We start from the raw sequence: 19,551 nt of genomic DNA, 5'->3' as shown, positions 1-19,551 counted from the left end.
CAGCCTCTTTCCTGACTTCCTTCCTTCCAGGGAAAAGAAGGGAGAGCAGGACAAGGAAGGATTTGAGTCTTGGATCCCTGCTTCCCGGGCTGCTGTGGGGATTCTGTGGGTGGTGGGAAAGGCATTGTAAATATGCATGACATGCAAATATGCCTCTAAAAAACAATGTGGGGGCCCACATGAGCTGGGATGCCAGAGTGCTTGGGAAAATGTAGTGTATAAACACTTGGGTTTCTATGACAACTGCTCCATGTTGTCCTCCTCCCTGGTGTCCCCAGAGCAGATCCAAGGGTCTTGAAGTGCAAAGCTTATCACTTAATGGGTGTTCCTCTCCCATTCCCGCAGGCACTACTGCCTCCCCTCTGCCAGGTGCCAGTGGACCCTGTGTGTGACCAGGACCAGGCAGGGCCACTGTCCCAGGCTGCTTCCTGCCAGCATCTCTGATCGAGTGCCTGAAGGGATGTGTGTGCCAGCCCGCGGTCCAGCGCCTGCTCCTGAGGTGACACTGGCTGTGTACCAACTGGTTCCTCTTCCTCCTGTGCACGTAGCTCCCTGGTCGGTAAGTAACTGCAGCTGCAGGCCCGGGCTCCTCACCCACCCACCCACCTACACTTAGCACAGTTGGGAAATGCCCAGCCTTCCCTCCCGCCAGCGCCCACGTGCTGGCAAAGGGACCTCCATGAGAGGTTTTCTAGGCCTAGGCACCATTTGTAGTTTAACTGACTTGCTGTATCCTGTCCTCCTGACGGCCCAGGAGGTGGGCATGGTGATCATACCCACTCACAGGAAATAGCCTCAGAGCGGGGAGGCCACTAGCCTGGGGAGGCACAAAGCCCAGCTCTGTGTACCTCAAAGGCCAATTTTTGCAAACCAGGAGGCTGGGGCAGGTGGTGAGCATCAGCCCCAGGAAGAAAAGGGGGTGGGGAGCCTGCTGAAGGCCATGGAATTTTGGGGCTCCCCAAGATGGCATGCCTGCTCCTCCAGCTCCTGCCTTGTGAACCCTCACTGGGACGAGGTGCCGGGACCAGCCTTGTCTCAGACAGCCACCAGAGCCTGCCGAAGCCCATTCTCCCCACACCTCCCTGGCACCCTTCCCACAGTACTGACCCCCACACAGGAGCAGCCGCTGCAGCCCCCGTCGTGCCAGCCCTAGCGCCTCGCGCTTCCCCGTGTCTCACGCCGCACCCTCCCCACCCACCTCCGCAGACCCTGCTGACAAGACGAGGCCGGTTCCCGGGTCAGGACACGGGCTCAGTGAGACCAGGCTGGCGCAGGTCGCCCAGCCATCACTCAGTGCTGCAGGGGCCCCTTGCTAAGATCTGCCTCATCTGGCCTTGGCTCTCCAGGGGGGAGGAACACGGCTCCCCCCATCCTGGACAGCTGCAGCTCTATACACGAGGGCATCCAGTGCAAGCTGCAGAAGGAAGGAAGGAGGGAGAGGAGGACGGAAGTCCCTCGCTCCCTCCACCCAGACAGCAGCAAGACCCATGAGCCCACAGCTTTTTGGCCAGCTGGGCTCCCTGCTGACCCCAGAGAGCCTCCGGGGGCTCAGCCCCTCGGCACAGCAGCCACCCCCTCGAGTCCCCATCCTCTCATCTGCCGACAGCTGCCTGGCCTCCCTGATGGGATGGTTATGCGAAGGGAGGAGACTCGTAAATATGTATAATATGCAAATGTCAAGGATAATAAAAAAAAAACCGCCAAATTCGCTGCCCATAATGTATGTAGAAATGCTTCTTTGAGAACAAGGAGCTGCACGTTCATGTGGTGTCAGCCTTATTATTAATAACCATGAGAAGGGTCCCATTAATTAGCGGCCTCCCCACTCCTCTCCCCGCCCCAGCCGCCAGTCTATCGCGGCAACCCAGACAGCTGTTGCGTTTTGCAGAGGAGCTGTCGCCGCGCAGTGACACAGACATCTCGGCTTGAGAACTGGGAGCATCTGTGGGATTCGGTCCTCTGCAGACAGGCCCGTCGTGCCCAAGGAAGGCCCGGCCTCCCTGAAGACAGGGGTAGCAGGGCCAGCTTCAGCCACGGCTGGCGTTTCTTGTGCAGTCGCTGTGTGCCTGCCGTTGTGCTAAGCGCGGCACATCCACTGCCAGCACAGCTGAACTCCAGGTGACTGGGGCGTGGACCTGGGAGCGAGGGCTCAGGCTTCCCTGAAAACGGCTGTCCCTCAGCGCCCACCTCCGCCCCTGGGACGCACACTGGGAATGCAGCTGAGCTGGCAGCCCCTGGCGTGTGTGGCCCAGTGACGGAGAACGGGATTCCTTGGCACGAGCTGGGAGAGCAGCCGTCAGCATCGTGTGGAAAGATGGAGGCTGGGGCGGCGCGAGGGAGGTGTTACTGCTGCTATTTTGCTAACAAGCTGGTTATTTAAAGAACAGCCAGAGCCGGGAAAACGTTTGGGGAGTCTCCATGCCCAGGGCAGAGGCAGCCAGTGGTAGATGGTCTCCAGGGTCAAAAGAGTTTGTGGCCTGACTGGATCGGAGAAGAATAGCCGCATGTGATATTTTTATCCACTTATTAATAACAGTAACAGCAACAGAAAAATCTGAAAGAAGTTTCACTTTGTAGAGAAAAGAGGCCATGAGGATCGGGACAGGTGTGAGGGGCTTGGGTGGGGCAGGCAGCGTTCTTTCCATGGGCCAGGTGGTGGGCACACAAATCTTTGCTTTGAGACAACTTCCCGCACTCAACACTGTCACACTGTTCCACGCTCGTCCGTCTCTGTATTGTGTATCAGAGTAAAAGGACTAAAAACAACCGCAGCAGTAATCGCTAATGTTCATTGTGCATTTACTGAACGCCAAGCCTCTCCCTAAGCTTAGTTTACTTTTAATATCTCATTGGATCTTTATGAGTTCTTTTATTCTGCCCATTTTATAGGAAGAAAGTGAGGATTGTGGAGATAAAGCTACTTGGCATATGGTCAAAGAGAGAGGGCAGCAGGCTGAGAAACCAGCCATGCTGCCTCAAGCCCTATGTGCAAGGACGGGACCAGGATGTCCCCCAGGACAGCGTTCCTTTCATTTGTCCCTCTGATGTGGCTGTGCCTCTGGCATGTTTAAGGCTGATGAGGTCCGGCAGGTGTCCGCGGTCATGGGCCCTGAGAAGTCTGGGAGTCCGACAATGGCCGGAACAGAGCATTTGGGCATTTGACAAGTTTTAAAGGATAGGAGCAGGACATCCCTGGGGACAGCCCAGGGCTCCCCAGGGGCCTGGGCATACTCAGCCTCATTCAAAGTGAAGAAGAGGACATCCAGGCAAGGCAGAGTCAGAACCAACCTCTCCCTCACAGCATGCAAGGCCAAAATGCCATTTCCTGAGGGTTTCTTCTATGCTAACACAACCATTACTTGCTTTTAACCTCAGAACAACCCCCATGAGGTGATTATCAGTACTGGCCCCATTGTACAGATGAGGGGCTGACAGGGAAAATGACTGGCCCAAGTCACACAGCCAGTGAGTGGTAGAGCTGCTGTACTGGCCCCATTGCCTGGTGTCCTATGTGTGCGGCAAGCATTGTGCAGTGTCGGGTGGCTTCTGGGCATAGACGCTCCCAGCAGCACGTGGCTGGCATCACATTCTAAGGCAGATGTGTAGGCCCCTGAACTGACACTGGGGCCAGGGTCTGGAGGGTGTCATAGCAGAGCAGCCTGTTCTGCTGACAGAAACATTCCTGCACCCCAGGGGTATCTAGTGAGATGCATCCTTGCTGGCGTACACCCCTCACAGAGGACACAGCCGTGGGGAGGGACAGATGTCATTCAGTTGTCCACGCAAATAAACAGAATGCAAAGAGAATCCAGTGCAGGAAGGAGAGCAGCGTGACAGCGCTGTGCAGATGAGCAGGTGGGGCCTACCCTGCACGACCTGGGACTGCCCGAGATGGCCTCCCTGGGGAGGTGGCCCGGAGGGGGCAGGGTGAGCCACACTGGAGAGCCTCGTTCATCACAGCGTTGCTGGTAGTAGCAGGACGCTTGGGAGCAACCGGTTGGTCCATCACCAGGGGACTAGTTAAACCCATTCCACCGTAGCCATACGTGGCGCCTGCTGCAGCTGTTAGAAATGGGGCCATGGATCTAAATTTATTGTTGCAGAGAGAACTTCATAGTGTGTTGTGAGTTTTTTTTTTTTTTAAAAAAAGAGGTTATAAAACAGCATGAGTAGCATGGTATCATTTTTGTAAGAGCTATGAATGTTTCGGAAAACTGTTCACAGTGTTCCTTCTGGGGAGTGGGGGCATAGGTGCTCTTTGCTCTCTTTTTATACTTTTCAGGATTTGGAGTCATTGCTGAATGTTAGGGCCTGTGGGGGAAGGACAGGGGGGTTACAGCTCCCACAGTCCTGCCTGGAGCAGTTCTCCTGTCCTACTGTGGCCCTAAGAAAACGGGACAAGGCATGGGCTGGGAAATCAGCAGATGTGGGTCATGTCTCATTTCCATCACTTCTTGGCTGTATGGCCTTGGACAGGTCGGTTGTCCTCTCTGACACTGTTCTCTCTTCTGTAAACCCAAGGATGGAATAGCATCACAGGGCGGTTGTGGGGCTAACGAGAGTTAAGAACTGTGTGGGGCTAGAACAACACCAGAGTGGCCCCAGACACCGTTCTTATCCCTGTGGCTGCCAGAGGTGGCACCTCTTGTGTGCATATCGTCTGCCAGGGCTCCCCGGATGCCCCTCCCCCTCAGCCCGAGTCAGATCCCATTGGGCGATGAGACCAGGAAGATGGACAGCAGCACAGCCGCACACGCACAACAGCACACACACGGCCAGTGGGTCCGGGCCAGCAGCACCCATCCCGACCCTGGCTCGCTCCCACCCTCTCACTCGCCTCTGCCAGAGCGTGCTCTTGCCAGAGACACTGTTATGAGAGGAAACCTGGGCCCTGGGTTTGCCTTTTTGTGACAACTAAACCTGCCTGCAAAGACACATACTACCATCGACTCAGAATCTTAAATCTCAGGCAGAGAAACTTACACACATGAAATCAGACTCTTAGACCCATGGAATCTTTGTCATAAATAATCCAGCAAGTGCAAACATAGGCATTTTACAAATAAATTCATGGCACCTCTCTTGATGATGGTGATAAATTAGAAACTACCCAATTTATCTGTGAGAGATGGTTAAATAAATTGTGTCCAGCCAGACATTAGCATTCCCACAGCTGTGGGGACAGTGCTGTAGAGCTGTACTTGTTACCATGGAAGCGTGTCTATGGTGCATGGTGGAGGGGGAGATAGGAGGGGAGATGGGGTATGTGCCTTATGATAAGCTGAGGCAGGCTTAGCTCTGGAGTCCTGTCCAGGTATTAGGACTTAGGGGGAAGAACAGAGTATCTATGTAGATAGCTACTGATGTTTTTATATTCTCATGAAAAAAATATAAATATATGCATGTTCCTGCCCAGAGAAATGTGGAAGGATGGTCACTGAACTACTCACAGTGGTTCCTGTGGATGGCAAGGTACAGATGAGCTCTATTTTTGATGAAATTGGGCACGTTCAGGGTGGTATGGCCATAGACAAGGAGCTCTATTTTTGTTTTTGCTCATATCACTCAAAATCTTTTCTAGCATAAGTGACCAAAAAAATCCACCCTAAATCAGCATAAACGAAACTGGGATGTATTGGCTTCTCCCTGTAGAGTCCAGAACTGTGTCTCATTACAGGCTCCACGGCATCCCAGGCTCAGTCAACAACCTCAGCACCCGATTCCTCTCACTGTCTGAACTCTGCTTCCTCAGGATAGTTCCCATGTTCTCACAGAGTTCTCCCATACAGGGAATGAGATGCCTGTCTTGGGGCATAAACAAGATTCTTCTGACGCAGCTCAGAGATAAATCCCAGAATTGAGAGTTAAAAGTGTTGGCACTGATTGGCCCAATCTGCGGATGTGCCCACCTGTCAGTCGGATGCCGTTCTGGGGGAGTTCAGTGGTCTGAGTGGAGGTGGCTGGGCCTATGCGCTGCCCCCAGCTGGGGTGGAGGCCACACCCTCAGAAGCTCAGGAGTGGAAAGTGGGGAAGTGTGGCTCCCTCAAAAGCAAATGTAGGCTGGAACTAAAGTGGGCCAAATGGTGGCCCAACCCAGCACATCCTTCCTCCTATAAATACCTGAATTTCCCAAGATGCATGACTTTTATAATAATCAGGAAAAAAAAGGGGAGCAACTGGAGAGGAGTCTAAGCCCAGACCCACTGCCGGAAGCTCCCCGAGGCCGCTCAAGCTCTCACAGAATCAGAACATCGGAATCTCTGAAGCTCTAGCTCAGCTCAGAGACCAGACCCCTTTTTGCATACCGGGAGGGGCTGTCCTGGCCCCAGAGGCTCTGCAGTCTATCCAGGACAAAGGGGACGGACACACAGGTGATTCACCTGCAGTGTGGCAGTGCTACAGCGGGTATGCATGCAGGAGCAGAGAGAACACAAAGGTCAGCCAGGGAGCAAGGAGGGCTGTGATCTAAACTCCTTCCCATCTGGGTCAGAATTCTTATTCTGAGGTGGCAGTCCCTGCTTGTACACCCTCTCCTCTGCTGGCTAGCAGGCTACCTCCCAAGACCAAGTTCACTGTCCCAGCACTGCCTGCAGCACTGAGGGCCATCTCCCGAATGACCTGCCACAGAGGCAGGCCTCTCCCAGGCCAGAAGCCCAAGACTAGGGAGCCCTGGCATCAGCAAACCCTGCTGGGAGTTTGAATAAAAGACACACTAACAACAGCAGAGGAAATGTTTAGGTCTTTGGACACACATCTGCCGCCTCAGCCAGTTCCCCAAATTCTATCTGCATTTACAAACAAGGACGCTGAGGCTCAGAGAGACCACGCCACTCATCCAACAACACAGAGCAAGTTTAAGACTTGTCCCCGTCCCTCCCAGCCTTGACCTTCGGTAGCCCTTCTCCCACTCCGCCCCCTTCAGGTGAGACCTGGCTACTCCATCTGCAGTACTTGGGCTTGACAGTTTTTTTCTGGGAAAAACCCATCCTAGATCATCCCTGCCTTCTAAAGTCTCATTAATCAGTGTTCTGTGACTGTTTGACAGCAGCATTTTTTGTTTCTGATCAAGGCTATGACACGTATGAGCCATGTTTTATGGGTCATTTCTAACATGTTGTTGTGCTCCACGGTCCCCATTTAGTCATCCATTCTCACACTCCACAGACATTGATGAGGGCCTCCCAAGTGCCTGGTGCTGGGCTACAAAGAAGCACTAGAATAGCTCCATTCCCAGAACCCCCGTTTCAACCATTTCAGCCCCTATCTTAGAGTTGGTCACAAGGCTTACGTGAAACCATCTAAACAAAGTGCTAACATCTCCATCGCCGATGGCAGGTGACACCCAAGAAAGCACAAGGACGTGCTGACTGCCCAGGGATCTCCAGGGCCAAAGCAGTTGATGCTGTTCCACTGAGTGTGTCTTAAAGGATTCAAAGCACCTGGAAGGGGTGACCCGAGGAGGACTGGGCCCGGCAGGGACCTCACCTGCCTCTGCCAGGCAGTCAACCCGAGAGCACAAGGGATGGTGGGGACACTGGAGCCCAGAGACAGTGAGGCTGGCACTCTGGAGGCCTCCACTCTTGCGCTGGGCAGTTGAAATTTGATCCTTAAGGTAGAAGAGAGCCAGGGGCAGGGCAGGGTGCTAGAAAGAGCCTGGCTGTGGGCTGATGTGGGGATGACAACAGGGAGGACAGGACCTTGGGGATGGCACAGAGGCTTTTACCGGGGGCGGGGCAGTACGGCATAGGGACTGGGTGCTCCAGAGGTTAAGAGAGAGGGTACGTTTTACCATGGTAGGAGGCTGGTGTGGGTATAGGGGCTGTGAACCTAGGAGATGACAGCAAAGTCTCGGTCAGTGTCCCCAGAGAGGGACGTTTCCTGAGACTTAGAAGAGCAACTGGTGAGGCCGCCAAGCCCCACATGCCTGCCAAGTGCCTGGGGCAAGTTTCCTCCCTCCACGAGCCTCTGCTTGCTGCTCTGTGAGGGAGGTGGTGCATCTCCCCAAGGCTGGAACCGGCACCCAGGAAGTGGTTGGTGACAGGGTTACGGTGGTCAGGGCAGCGGTGGGCAAGGGAGCTTACTGGTCACCAGATGCCCAGCTTCCTTTGGCAGCTGGGGAGGACAGACAGGGCTCTGCACTGTTACCTGGAGGGTGGAACCGGGGTGTCTGCTGGGAGAGGCAGGGTCTGCTTGGCACTCAGGAGAAGCACAGGGAAGAATTTCCAGCCGCGCTAGGAGAGCCCCTTGGATGTAAGGAGCTTTCTGCAGGCAGACCAACTGCGGTGGCAGTGACCTCCCTGGAGTATTCAAGCAGCTGCTGCACCACAGGCTCGCCGAGTCAGTGGAGCGACTAAACTGAGGACGCGGAAGGCCTTTGCTCATGCATAAAGTTCTTACGGCCCCACCTGTTTCCTCATCTGTAATGTGGGAATACGAGCCCCTACCTTCGAGTTGGCCACGAAGTTGAAGTGAAAACATCTAAACAAAGTGCTGAGCCCGGGCTTGGCTCACAGCCAGCGCTCAGCGAGCAGCGGCTGTTACGCTGTGTTCGTGCATTAAATCCCGGGGTGCTGCCCTCAGAGAGCCCCAGCTTCCTGTTCCATTAGGGTGCTCCTGCCTGCTGCCCTTCAAAACCCACTTTCTGCCCTTCTCACTGCTGCTGTTTCTCTGTCTCCAGCTCTCTCTCCTCAGGAGGGAGTAGGAATTCCAGACCCTTCTGGGCCCCTTTTAGCTCCCACTTGAGCAAAAGTTGGCAGGTTGGGGCGGCGGGCGCCATCCGCCTCCCATATGCTTCCTGCTATTTAGAGGAAAACTCTCCCTGCGTTCCTCCAACCACACGGGCTGACATTTCCAGACAGACGCTGGAACCAGCTCTTTGGGGGATTGGCAGATAAATTTGGCCCAGGCTGTTGGGAAAATCTTCAGCCTTAGTGAGGAAGCGGAGCCCAGGCTCACTGACTTCCGTCCACCCTGCGACTTCCTGGGCTGGTCCCGGAGGGCTACGGTGCTGGCCTGTGGCCCTGCGGAGGAAGGTAAGTCCGACCAGCCCAGCCCTGTCCCGTGACACCCCTGCCGGCCAGTTGAGGCTCTCCGCCTTTTGCTCCGAGGCAGCACGAGGTCCATGGGGAGGCCCTCCCCCTACACAGACACCTGGGAGTGGCCTTGCGCAAACTGACAGACAGCAGGAGAGTTCCAGACCAGTTCCTGTCTCCATGGCCTTCCCTAGGCGGCTCCACCTCTCCGAGTTTCTTTTTCTTCATCTGTAAAACGGGGAAAACAGCAGGACCTGCCTGACTAAAACCCTTAGGATGGTGCTTGGCACATGCCAGTGTTCCACAGATCCTAGCCACTATTATTATTCTTGTTGTTGTGTTCACTATTATTGGCACATTATAATGGCTCAGTAAAGACTAATGGTTTTCTTTCATTTTTGCCACAGCTGTGGTACAGAGAGAGTACTGGGGCGTTACAGTCTTAGGCAGAAATAAATACAAGAATGACGTGACAGGTGGAAGCCACCACTTCCAGGGTAAGAGTGCAGGTGACCACACACCGAGCTCTCCCCGTCCCAAGGTCTCATTGTTCCCTGGTAGCCCAGAATGCCCATCTGCTTGGTTCTGATGGCTGGAAGGGAAGAGGAAGGGCAGCAAGGCCTGGCTGGAGGCAGAGTCTAGGTGGGGAATTAGGTGTCAGCCGCAGTAGGCTTCAGGGAACCTTGAGTAGTTCTGTTTGGCTGGAGTAGAAAGTGGGCGGTGGGAAGGTGTGGGAAGCAAGTCTGAGCTTCATTCAGCACCTCCCAATTGAGCCCAAGTGCTGGGCCTCCTGCCAGGCGCTGAGGAAAACGATAGAAAAGATGGGCCTGTTTCCTGCCCTCAAGAAGCTGATAAACACACCCACCGTCAACTAACAAGATTCTAGGTGGTACCCGAATGGACCTGCGGGTTAGAGGGGCATGACATCAGGTAGTGCATGGGCATCTGCTCGAGGCAGGGTGGTCAGAGAGGGCCTGAAGGATGAGTTGGGACTGGCACTGTGAGTGCTGGTCAGCATAGAGGAGCAGGAGGCAGAGGGAGTGGCAGGAACAGAGGTTAGAGGTAGGCAGGAGCCAGCCCCTGAGCCATTGACAGCCAGGCACTGTGAGAACTGCTCTTGAGGACAGTCATGCTGCTGGTGGTGCAGGGCTAACCAGGGGAGCTGTCTGTAGAGATGGAGTGAGAATCTGCCATGCACAATGTGGCAGGTGGTAGGGAACGTATGGCCCTGGGAGAGATGGCACCTCGAGGGGGCCAGCATCTGAGCAAGATCCTGGGACGTGAGCTAAGGAAGAGTGGAGAGGGGGATCTGGACCTGGCAATAGTTAGGGAGAGGGTTGGGTGAGAGACACCAGAGGAACCCAGAGTGATCAGGAAGTATCTCAAAATAGAACCAGGTGCTGGATGTGGGAGGGGCTTCCACAAGCAGCAATGATAACACAAGTGGAAACACCAGACCTACTGGTCAATTCAAAATCTGTTTACTGTGTGACTTCAGGAAAAATGACTTGAGCTCTCTGAGTTTACCTGTTATAGTAATAGCAAATCAGCTGGAACTGCATCTGGCTCCATGCTACAGAAGAAAATAACTATCATTTGTACACACAACCAGGAGGTTCTTTTTTGGTGTAATAAGAATCCAGCCAGAAGCCAGGCCGTGGTGCATGCCTATAATCCCGGCACTGAAGAAGGCTGAGGCAAGAAGATCACAAGTTCACAGCCTGAGCAGCTTAGCAACTAAGCAAGACTGTCTCAATATAAAGAAGAAAAGTGAAAAGGGCCAGGATATACTCAGTGGTAGAGCACCCCTGAGTTTGATCCTAAGTATCACACACACACACACAAAAAGAATCCAGGTTGGTAGGCCAGGGCCAGTAGAGCAGTTCAAATGAGTGATTGCGGGACCAGGTCTCTGTCATCCTTAGCATGTATCTTTCATTCTCATGCCTACAAAGTGGCTGCTTTACCACCATATGCTTCACCTGAATGCTAGGCAGGAAAAAGGTAGTAAAGACTATATGCTTTGAGTCTGCCTATCTTATAGGTTCCCTGGAAGCACCACAAGTAGACTTTTGACTACATTTTTTTTTGCCAAATGTAGTCACGTGTCCACCCTAGCTGCAAGGGAAGCTGGTATTGTTACCATTTCTAACTGGGCACTTTTGTCAAGTAGAAGGAAAAGGAGCTAGCAGGATAGCTAGCAAGAGCCACTTCGGAATACTCACAAGGGCTGTTGGAAGAATTCTGTATGAAACACTGAGTCCCAGGAACAGAGCAACCTCTCTGCATTGATGCAGAGAGGCTGCTATACCTGCGTTCATTCATTTAATAAGCATATATTGTATTTTGGACACTGTACACAGTGTCCAATGATGGCTGCTATACCTGCATTCATTCATTTAATAAGTATATATTGTATTTTGGACACTGTACACAGTGTCCAATGATGGCTGCTATACCTGCATTCATTCATTTAATAAGTATATATTGTATTTTGGACACTGTACACAGTTCCAGGGATATGACAATGACAGTGCTTGCCTTTTGGCCCTCACAGTGAGTAGAGAAGATGGTAAGAAAATAGGCAGATTGACTCCTCTTCAATCATCTCCTAACAGAGGGTTGGGTTAGGGTTAGGGTTAGGGTTGCCACAGAAGGAGAGGAGGGAACCGAGGCAGGTGTGGGGCGGGATTGCAGGTCAGCCCCCTTGGAATCTCATGGGAGCTGAAGAGGGCAAAGAGTCTGGATTCTGCTTCCATCTTTGCCATTCCAGGAGTGAGCCTGGCAGCTTGTCAAGCTTGGCCAGCCGGGCCTGGGGCTTCAGCACTGGATGTGGGCAGAGAGGGCACAGCCTGACCTCGGTCACTCAGGATGACAGGTGAGAGTGGTTGTAGTTGTCAGGGATCTGGAGGTTGGGGGGCAAAGTAGAATTTGATACTTGTCCAGCTATATGTCTTAGGCAGATTTTTTGGCCTGTTTGAGCCTTGGTTTTCAAAAAAAGAGTATAAGAATCTTTACCTTGCCTACACCTTAAGAAATTGACCTAGTACATAGTAGACGCTCCATGTTGGTGGTTATCATCATTGCCATTGTTATATTTTCATGGCTAGGAAGGGGGAACAGACACTCCCTGAGGCCCTATTATGTGCCAGGGCCACTACTCGTCACATCATCTCATTTTGTCGCAACTCCGAGGAGGTGGCCTCCTTCCCATTTGTAAGAAGAGGACGTCAGTGTTCGGTTGTGGCTCATCTTCCCCTCTGCTGCCTCAGGAGGACTAAGTGCTGACTTAGCTGGAGTCTGAACTGAAGTTCTGGGGGTCTTGAGAGATTCAAGCCAGCTCAACGTACTTGGTTTGGGACCACTTGGGTAGCTGTGATGTTAGAGAAGTAGTCAGGGCAAGAATAACTCTAATGCTCATCAAGTAGGTGAGGAGCCAAGAAAAGGTAGCCTGGGAACGAGTGATGGAATGGAACAGTATAAAGGGCCAGAGGTGCTTTTCCTCTTTATTCAGTGTCTTGAGAACAGGGCAGTGAGCCCAGCCCTTGAGACGAGGTGGCAATGGGCCTATCCCTTGCTGCTGCGCTTGGCTGTGGTACTCTATCCAGGGCCATCAATACTTGTGTCTCCAGTGAGGCCAGGAGGAAAGAAGGGAAGACCTGGGAAGCTCTCTCTTTGCCATTCTAGGAGTGAGCCTGGCAGCTTGTCAAGCTTGGCCAGCTGGGCCTGGGGCTTCAGCACTGGATGTGGGCAGAGAGGGCACAGGCTGAGCCTAGATGGGGTGTCCTCCTTGTCAGGTACCCCCTGAAGAGCTTCCTGGGCTGCCCCAATCCAAGGAACTCCACTTGATGAAAACACTCGAGAAAACAGGCCTATGGGATAAAAGACCTGCAAATGGCACTAGAATTGAAAGTAGCCCTTTGCAGTCTTACAAACTGAGGCAGGTAACTAGCTGGAAAGAGGAAGCTTTCGCTGCCACCTCAGCACAGTGTGGGGGTTATTTGACATTCTGATCTGCGCGCTGGGCACTTTGGGCGTGCCTCGTACCCTTTGCTCCTGTCCTTGGTGCTGATGGCAAGGGCGTTGTCTGTGGTGCTGAAGAGAGGGTTTAGCTCAGTCCCTGCATCTGGGGATGCTGTCCATGGTTCTGTTCTCAGTTTTCATTTTCAGAACTGTGGTTTTCCGGAGACCCAGCTGGGAGGTCAGAAGCTTTGACCCTGGCATTGAGCAACTCTGAAAAATATCTGAGGTAGGACTGGGGCCCCTGTGGTCATCTACCACGCAGCGTTTTAAGAACTTATTATGTAATATGCCATTTATTTCTAAATGTCAACCTACAAGGGAGGTACTAATATTTAATCCCCATGCTAGAGGTGAGAAAACTGAAGCCTAGAAAAATTAAGGTACCCAAAGGCTCTATCTGCTGTCCCAGCCTCCTCAGCCATCATAGGAGAGTTGTTGGCAAGCTGGCGGGGGCAGGGGGCCGCATGAAGAACTTGTTGAACACAGATACTGCCAGAATCTTGTGAGATTTCCTGGAAGGTCTGAAATTTGAGCCAGATCTAAAAGGGTGTCAGGTTCAAAAGCTGTGTGTAAAAGAAGAGAATTCCCTTTACTGACTATGTGTGTGTGCCAGGCCTTGTGCTGAGCCCTTGACAAACTGAGGCCCTCGATCCTCACAACTCCCTGGGGAGAAGTGACTGGATCATTCAGCAGACAGAGAGAGAGGAAGGGACATCCTAAGGGTACTTAGCCAGCTAGAGGCCTTGAAAATGGGAAGCTACAGACTTGAATGCCAAGGCCAGAAAGGATGCTGGAGGAGGGCAGAGTGAATGGGCAGCATGGACTGAGTTTATGTTTGGTTTTTGTTTGTTTGTACTGGGGATCAAACCCAGGGCCTCATGCATGCTAGGCAAGTATGCCACTACTGCAACCCATTTTAAATTTTATTTTAAAACAAGGTCTTGCTAAGTTGCTCAGACTGGCCTTGAACTTGTGATCCTCCTGCTTTAGTCTCCACCCTAACTGGATCTGGCTCTCTTTTAGTGTCTTTCCTCTCCCAGGACTTGAGGCAGCAGCACCTTGCCATTATGCTGGCCTGGCTCTAAGGAGATGAGAAATTAGTATTGTGTCACAAACAAAAGTAGGGCCTGGACGCCGTGGTGCACTCCTGTAATCCCAGAACTTGGGAGGCTGCAGCAAGAGGATTGCCACAAGTTCAGGCCAGCTTGGACTACATAGTGAGACTATATAGTAAGACCCTCTCTCAAAAAAACAACAATAAAACAAAATAAAAAACCAGAAGTAGGTGTCAAAGAGACTAAGACTCAAGTCTAAAACTTCCCACCTGTGAACTGTGTGACCTGAGACAAGTCATTTACCATCTCTCAGCCTGTTTCTCCCGCTCCAGAAAGTTTGGAAGAGACGGTGGTAAAGGGCTGACAGGTTAGCTCTTACCAGTAGAAGACCCAAGGAAAGGAGGGGCCCCCCCACACACACAGTGGCACTGCAATCTCAGAGGCAGAAATGGGCTAGAACTGCTGCCTTGAGCCCACACAGTCACTTACCAGCAGGACCAATGGCCACGTCCAGGGCAGCACCTGGCAGCCCCGGCTGACAGACATTCCTTCAGGCAGGCTGACTTCAGCCTCGGCGCCAAGTGTCCCTGTGGGGGTTGGTGGCCAGGCCAGCTCTGGCTGCTCCTCCACCAGCCACCCTAATGGCTGCAAGCTTAATATGCCTCGTGGGGCTACTGTCATGCCTAATTAGGCTGTTCTTGGCCATTCTGTCTCCAGGGCCCTGTTGTGGCCATCTGAGGCCCTGGACGTGACTGTGGCTGCTGCCTTTGGCAGCCACTTGACGTTGGGGAGGAGGCGGCCACCTGCTCTCTGATTGCCTGCGTCCTGAGATCTGACTTCCCTGCCCAGCTCAGGAGGCTCCTAGACCCAGAGATTTGGCCGCACCCTCCACCCCCACCTTACCTAGCACTAAAGCAAAGTAGGGAGAGGAAGGAGAGGAAGAGGGTAGGAATGATGGAGGGGGAAGCGGAAGGAAGGGAAGTGAGGCCTTAGCACAACAGCTCCCTCCTCAGCTGAGGCCTGGGTCACTTAGGAGACAAAGCCGCCGAAGCCACACTTCTGGGAACCTCTCAGCAGCCTGAGCAGTCAGCGGGATCAGGACACAGAGGCAGCATGTGACACACGGTCAGAGGGGAGGGCTTAGTGTCGGACCAGGATTGAGGGGTCCTACTGGGGCTGGAATCATAGCAGGGTCCTTTCCACAGAAAGGACGGCACTTAGGGCCTTGAGCTCATTTCCGGTACCCGTCAGCACAGAGCAGGCATTCTTGGTGAAGGAAGGCAGATGGAGAGAGGGTGAGAGAAGGAAGGGACAGAAGGAAGGAAGGCAGAATTCCAGCGTAGAGGGAATTTTCCCAAACCCGAGTTTGGAGGAGGGGTGCTTGAATAGTTTCTTTATGTCAATTATGTTTGATCAATTAATTATCTTTGCAGTTTGCTTTTATTATGCTACTAAGACCTACCCAGGTACAAGTGTAGTTCACACATTTCTCCTGCTGAATAGGATGCGCATTGTAAGTTTAACCCATATTTTGCCCATCCTGCTACTGGTGGATGTTGTGGTCTTTCTGGCTCAAGGTGCTGCCCTGAACACCCTTGTGGATGTGCGATTTTCTGTTAATAAACACTGCCAAATTGCCCTCCATGCTAACGATGCCACTTTGCACCCCTGCTTGTGATATATTTCTGCATTCCCACATTCTCAGCACCTCACTGTCAGTTGATTTACCACTCTTTAATTTTGCCAATCTGCTGGGAGAAAATATCTTGTTTTTATTAGCATCGCCACCTGTGAGAGAAGCTGAGGATCTCATTAGGTGTTTAATGGTCACCTGAATCTCCTCGTGTACAAAATGCCTGTTCACATACTTTGCCCAATTTTTTGTGGATCACTGGTCTTTTTCTTATTAATTTGTAAAAGTGGTTTATATATGTGGATATTAATCCTGGTTATATTTGTTGTGTTCCTTCCCAGTGTCTTCTTCATTCAGAAGTGTAAGATTTTATTGTAGTAAAACGTATCATTTTCCTTTTTAATTGCTTTTACTTCTCTTCAATTTGCTTAAGAAGGCCTCCCCCATGCAAGGTCATGAAGATGCCCTATATTTTCTTCTAATAAATTAAATTTTTTATTTTCCTTTAATGTTTCCTATTTAGAGCCTTAATTCAGGTTAGGTCTTTTACTTCGCACGTGGTGTGAAGTAGGAATCCAACCTTGTTTTGATATGGCTAGCCTACTGTCCCAGCAGCATTAATTGAATAGTCTGTCCTTTTCTCTCTCATTTGAAATACCATCTCTGTTTTATGTTTAAGTGCCCATGTATTTATGGATCTATTTCTGGGAACTCTGCTCTGTCTTATTGATCCCTTTGTCTGTCTCTGTCTGCTCCAGTTCTACACTAATTCCTAAATCTCATGTTTTTTCAACAGGGACACATTGGCATTTCAAGTAGGACAATTCTTCCTTGGGCAAGACTGTCTCACTCATTATAAGTTCTTGTTTGTTTGTTTTTCTTTCTTGTGTTACAGAGGATTGAATCCAGGGCTTTGGCACTAAGCAACATTCATTCCTAGCCCTTTTTGTATGTTTAATTTTGAGAGGGATATCACTAAGTTGCTAAATTACCCAGGCAGGGTTCAAACTTATAATCCTCCTGCCTCGGCCTCCCAGGGTGCTGGGATTACAGTTGTGCACCACCACACCTGGCCCCCTCATCATGGGCTCTTGAACATCCCTGATTCTATCCTTGACACAGAGTGCTGGTAGAAACTCCTCCCACTCCCTGTTACAACTCGCAAAGTCCCAGCCATTTCCAAAGAAGCCCAACAGGGCAGCCCTACTGCTGTCGAGAACCTCCACAGACAGTTTAATGGCTCGATAGCCAATGGGATGAGCACCTTGCCTTCTTGAGTCTCTTTTTTTCATGTTCTCCTCCCACCCCATCCTTGCCAGGAACAGATTCTGCAGCATCACCCGGCACATCAGGCAAGGCAGCCCACTTCTGTGAACAGAGGCCGTGATCGTTAGGCGGTGCTGTTTTACTCTGAGCGGGAGCTGGCCTCCTTGTGCCCTGATTCCCCCTGGATCCCCGAGCCCACAGAACACAAGTCCTTCCTCGTGCCCGCCCCGCCCCCCCTTGCCCTCAGAGAGCAGACATCTCCCTCCTATCTCACCTCTTCTCTCCACCCCCCAATGCAGTAACCCCAGTCCCCTCCATGTTGGTCAAGCACTTGATTTCTGTGGTCAGCAGTGTAGCACATTTGAGCTTGAGTCAGACATGCTGGGTTAGAATTCTGCTCCTCTACTGACTAGTTCTGTGGCCGGAGAAAGTCAGTTAACCTCTCTGTGCCTCCTTTGTTCAGTGGGATGGCAGGAGATGATGAACGGCAGGTCCCGGCCTTAGCTAAGGCCTGTCACGGGGTAGACACTCTATGAACTCTAGTGACTATCACTTTCAGCCGTGAGCCTGAGATGTGAAGATTTCCAGACTTGTCTCTTTTTCCTTTTCTTCTTCTCCTTTTTTCTTAATTAAGAGATCAGGAGAGAAATGAGATCATTCTAGGTTATGCTTTGTTAAAGGTACACTATAAATTTGCCTCTGAGCTTCCTAGTAGACTAAGCAAAAAAGAAAAGCAAAAGGGAATATGACTTTCGTGTCCTTGGAAGGAAAAGAAGACAGTTATTTGCCCAGTTGTGTGTAGACTGACTGTGTTCTCAGGGCCATTCATTTACATACAGTGGCAGTAGGGGCCGCTGCAATTCTAGTCTCCAAAGGATCTGATGTTCAGGAGAGCCCTGACTCCGGGACCCTGGAGACCATGACACTAAAGGGCGAGTGACAATGCTGGAGCTCTTGGCCTCCTGGTCTGATGGGGGAGACAACCAGGACCATACTTTCCATGTTGCACAGCAGAGGGGGCTCCAGGCTGAAACAAGGGCTGGGAAGGGTGAAGTCGGCATCAAGGGACCCAGGGCGAATGTCCATGGGGGGAAGGCTTCATGGAGGAGGTTATATCTGCACTTGGTCTCAGGGACCAAGAAAGGCTTTAACCCTTTGAGATGACAGTCGAGGTCACAAGGTCCCCACCAAGGCCTCCCTGGGGAAGAACCATCCGCCCGAGGCCTGTTACATATGAGCGGGTTTAGAGAGTGTGGTTTAGCAGCACACCCTAGGATGGGACAGCTGAGGCCCAGAGAAAGCAGACATGAGCCTGAAGTCACAGAGAGGGCGGGGACCTAGCAGGCCTCAACCCCAAGCCTCCTCTCTCCCTGACCTAAGCTCATTCTCTCCTGCCCCCCACCCCCTGCCTTCTGCTCTGGGTTCTGACTTGACTCCCACAAGGTCATTAACCACCTACAGCCTGCCACATGATGTCCCCCTATATTTAACTCCCACGCTGTGACTTACAGAGGCCCAGAATAGCAGCCCCCTGGTGGGGGGATGCCTTCACTGCCCTCCTCTCTAGCACAATGCGCTCATGCTCATAGCTCCTCCCCAGAGAGAGGAGAGTCCTAGATTGGGGCCCTCTGTCATGGCAAGAGGAGCATTAGCTTGTCCCTAAGAAAGACTAGGTAGAAACAGTGAACCCACTTGGGGTGTCCTGGACACATAGTGAGCCTTGACTTCTGTCCCAGACTGAACCTGACCCTGGTCCCAGTCTGGCCTCAGACCAAATTTGGCCTTGACCCAGACGGTTGGCACTTGTGGACATGAGTAGTGGGGTCAGCCCTTCTCCCCTTAACTTCTGGAAATGCAGCTGTATGGATTCCCACCCTTTAGCCCGGTGGTTCCTGACTCATTCTATGCCCCTGTGTTCCCCCTCAAACACCTGCCCCACACCCCAGCCTTCAGCTCAGTAGCAGTCATGGTGAGAGACAAACCCATTCAGTCCTGCTCGTCCTGACCGTGAACTCCTCTGCATCCCCAAAAGGGCCCGAGTGCAGCTGAAACCCTCCCCCTCCTCCTAATTTGCCTCCTATCTAATTCCCCACACCACGTGACCCCTGGCAAGCGCTGAGATATTTATAAAATCTGTGTCCTTCAGGATACAGCCAGCCCCAGGGACCAGGTTCAGAGCAGTTCTCTGCATTCTCTGAAGCCCTGAGAACTTCAAACCGAATCCACCACACAAGGCCCTCATCACAGGCCACCTGTCACCCCTTGAAGTCTCAGCTTCTGTGTTCTGGCACTGCCCCGCTCCTGAGCGCTATCAGACTGGGAAAGCTATTGCCAGCAGCGTGAAGCTGGCTGAGTGGAAGGGGCCGGGCCGTGGAGGCAGACTGGGCACCGGATGAGTCACTGCCCAGCACCGAGCACTGGTCTCCTTGTCTTCCGGCTGGAGCGTTGCCCTCCCCACCAATCTATGGCACTGTGGCGTGGGACTCAGTGAGGTGCAAAGCGCTCAGCAGAAGGCCTGGCAGAGACGGGCTTCTCAGCGTGA

General features: G+C 52.3%; 1 protein-coding gene across 2 annotated transcripts in view; it reads left to right on the top strand.

Moving 5' to 3' along the window:
- Nucleotides 1-352: 352 nt before the first annotated feature.
- Dlgap4 (discs, large (Drosophila) homolog-associated protein 4) overlaps nucleotides 353-19,551 on the top strand; it is a 122,325-nt gene continuing 103,126 nt past the window's right edge. Inside the window, exon 1 of one of the 2 annotated variants that reach the window (XM_005384741.2) lies at nucleotides 353-559. The gene's annotated coding sequence lies outside the window, so the exon portion shown is untranslated. The remainder of the gene's footprint in view (nucleotides 560-19,551) is intronic. The other variant, XM_005384740.2, reaches the window with a different exon arrangement.

The sequence above is a fragment of the Chinchilla lanigera genome, unplaced genomic scaffold (assembly GCF_000276665.1).
Source record: "Chinchilla lanigera isolate Chin_1 unplaced genomic scaffold, ChiLan1.0 scaffold00021, whole genome shotgun sequence".
NCBI lineage: Eukaryota > Metazoa > Chordata > Mammalia > Rodentia > Chinchillidae > Chinchilla > Chinchilla lanigera.
Note: the sequence above shows the minus strand (reverse complement) of the source record. Positions and strands in the feature narration are given on the sequence as shown.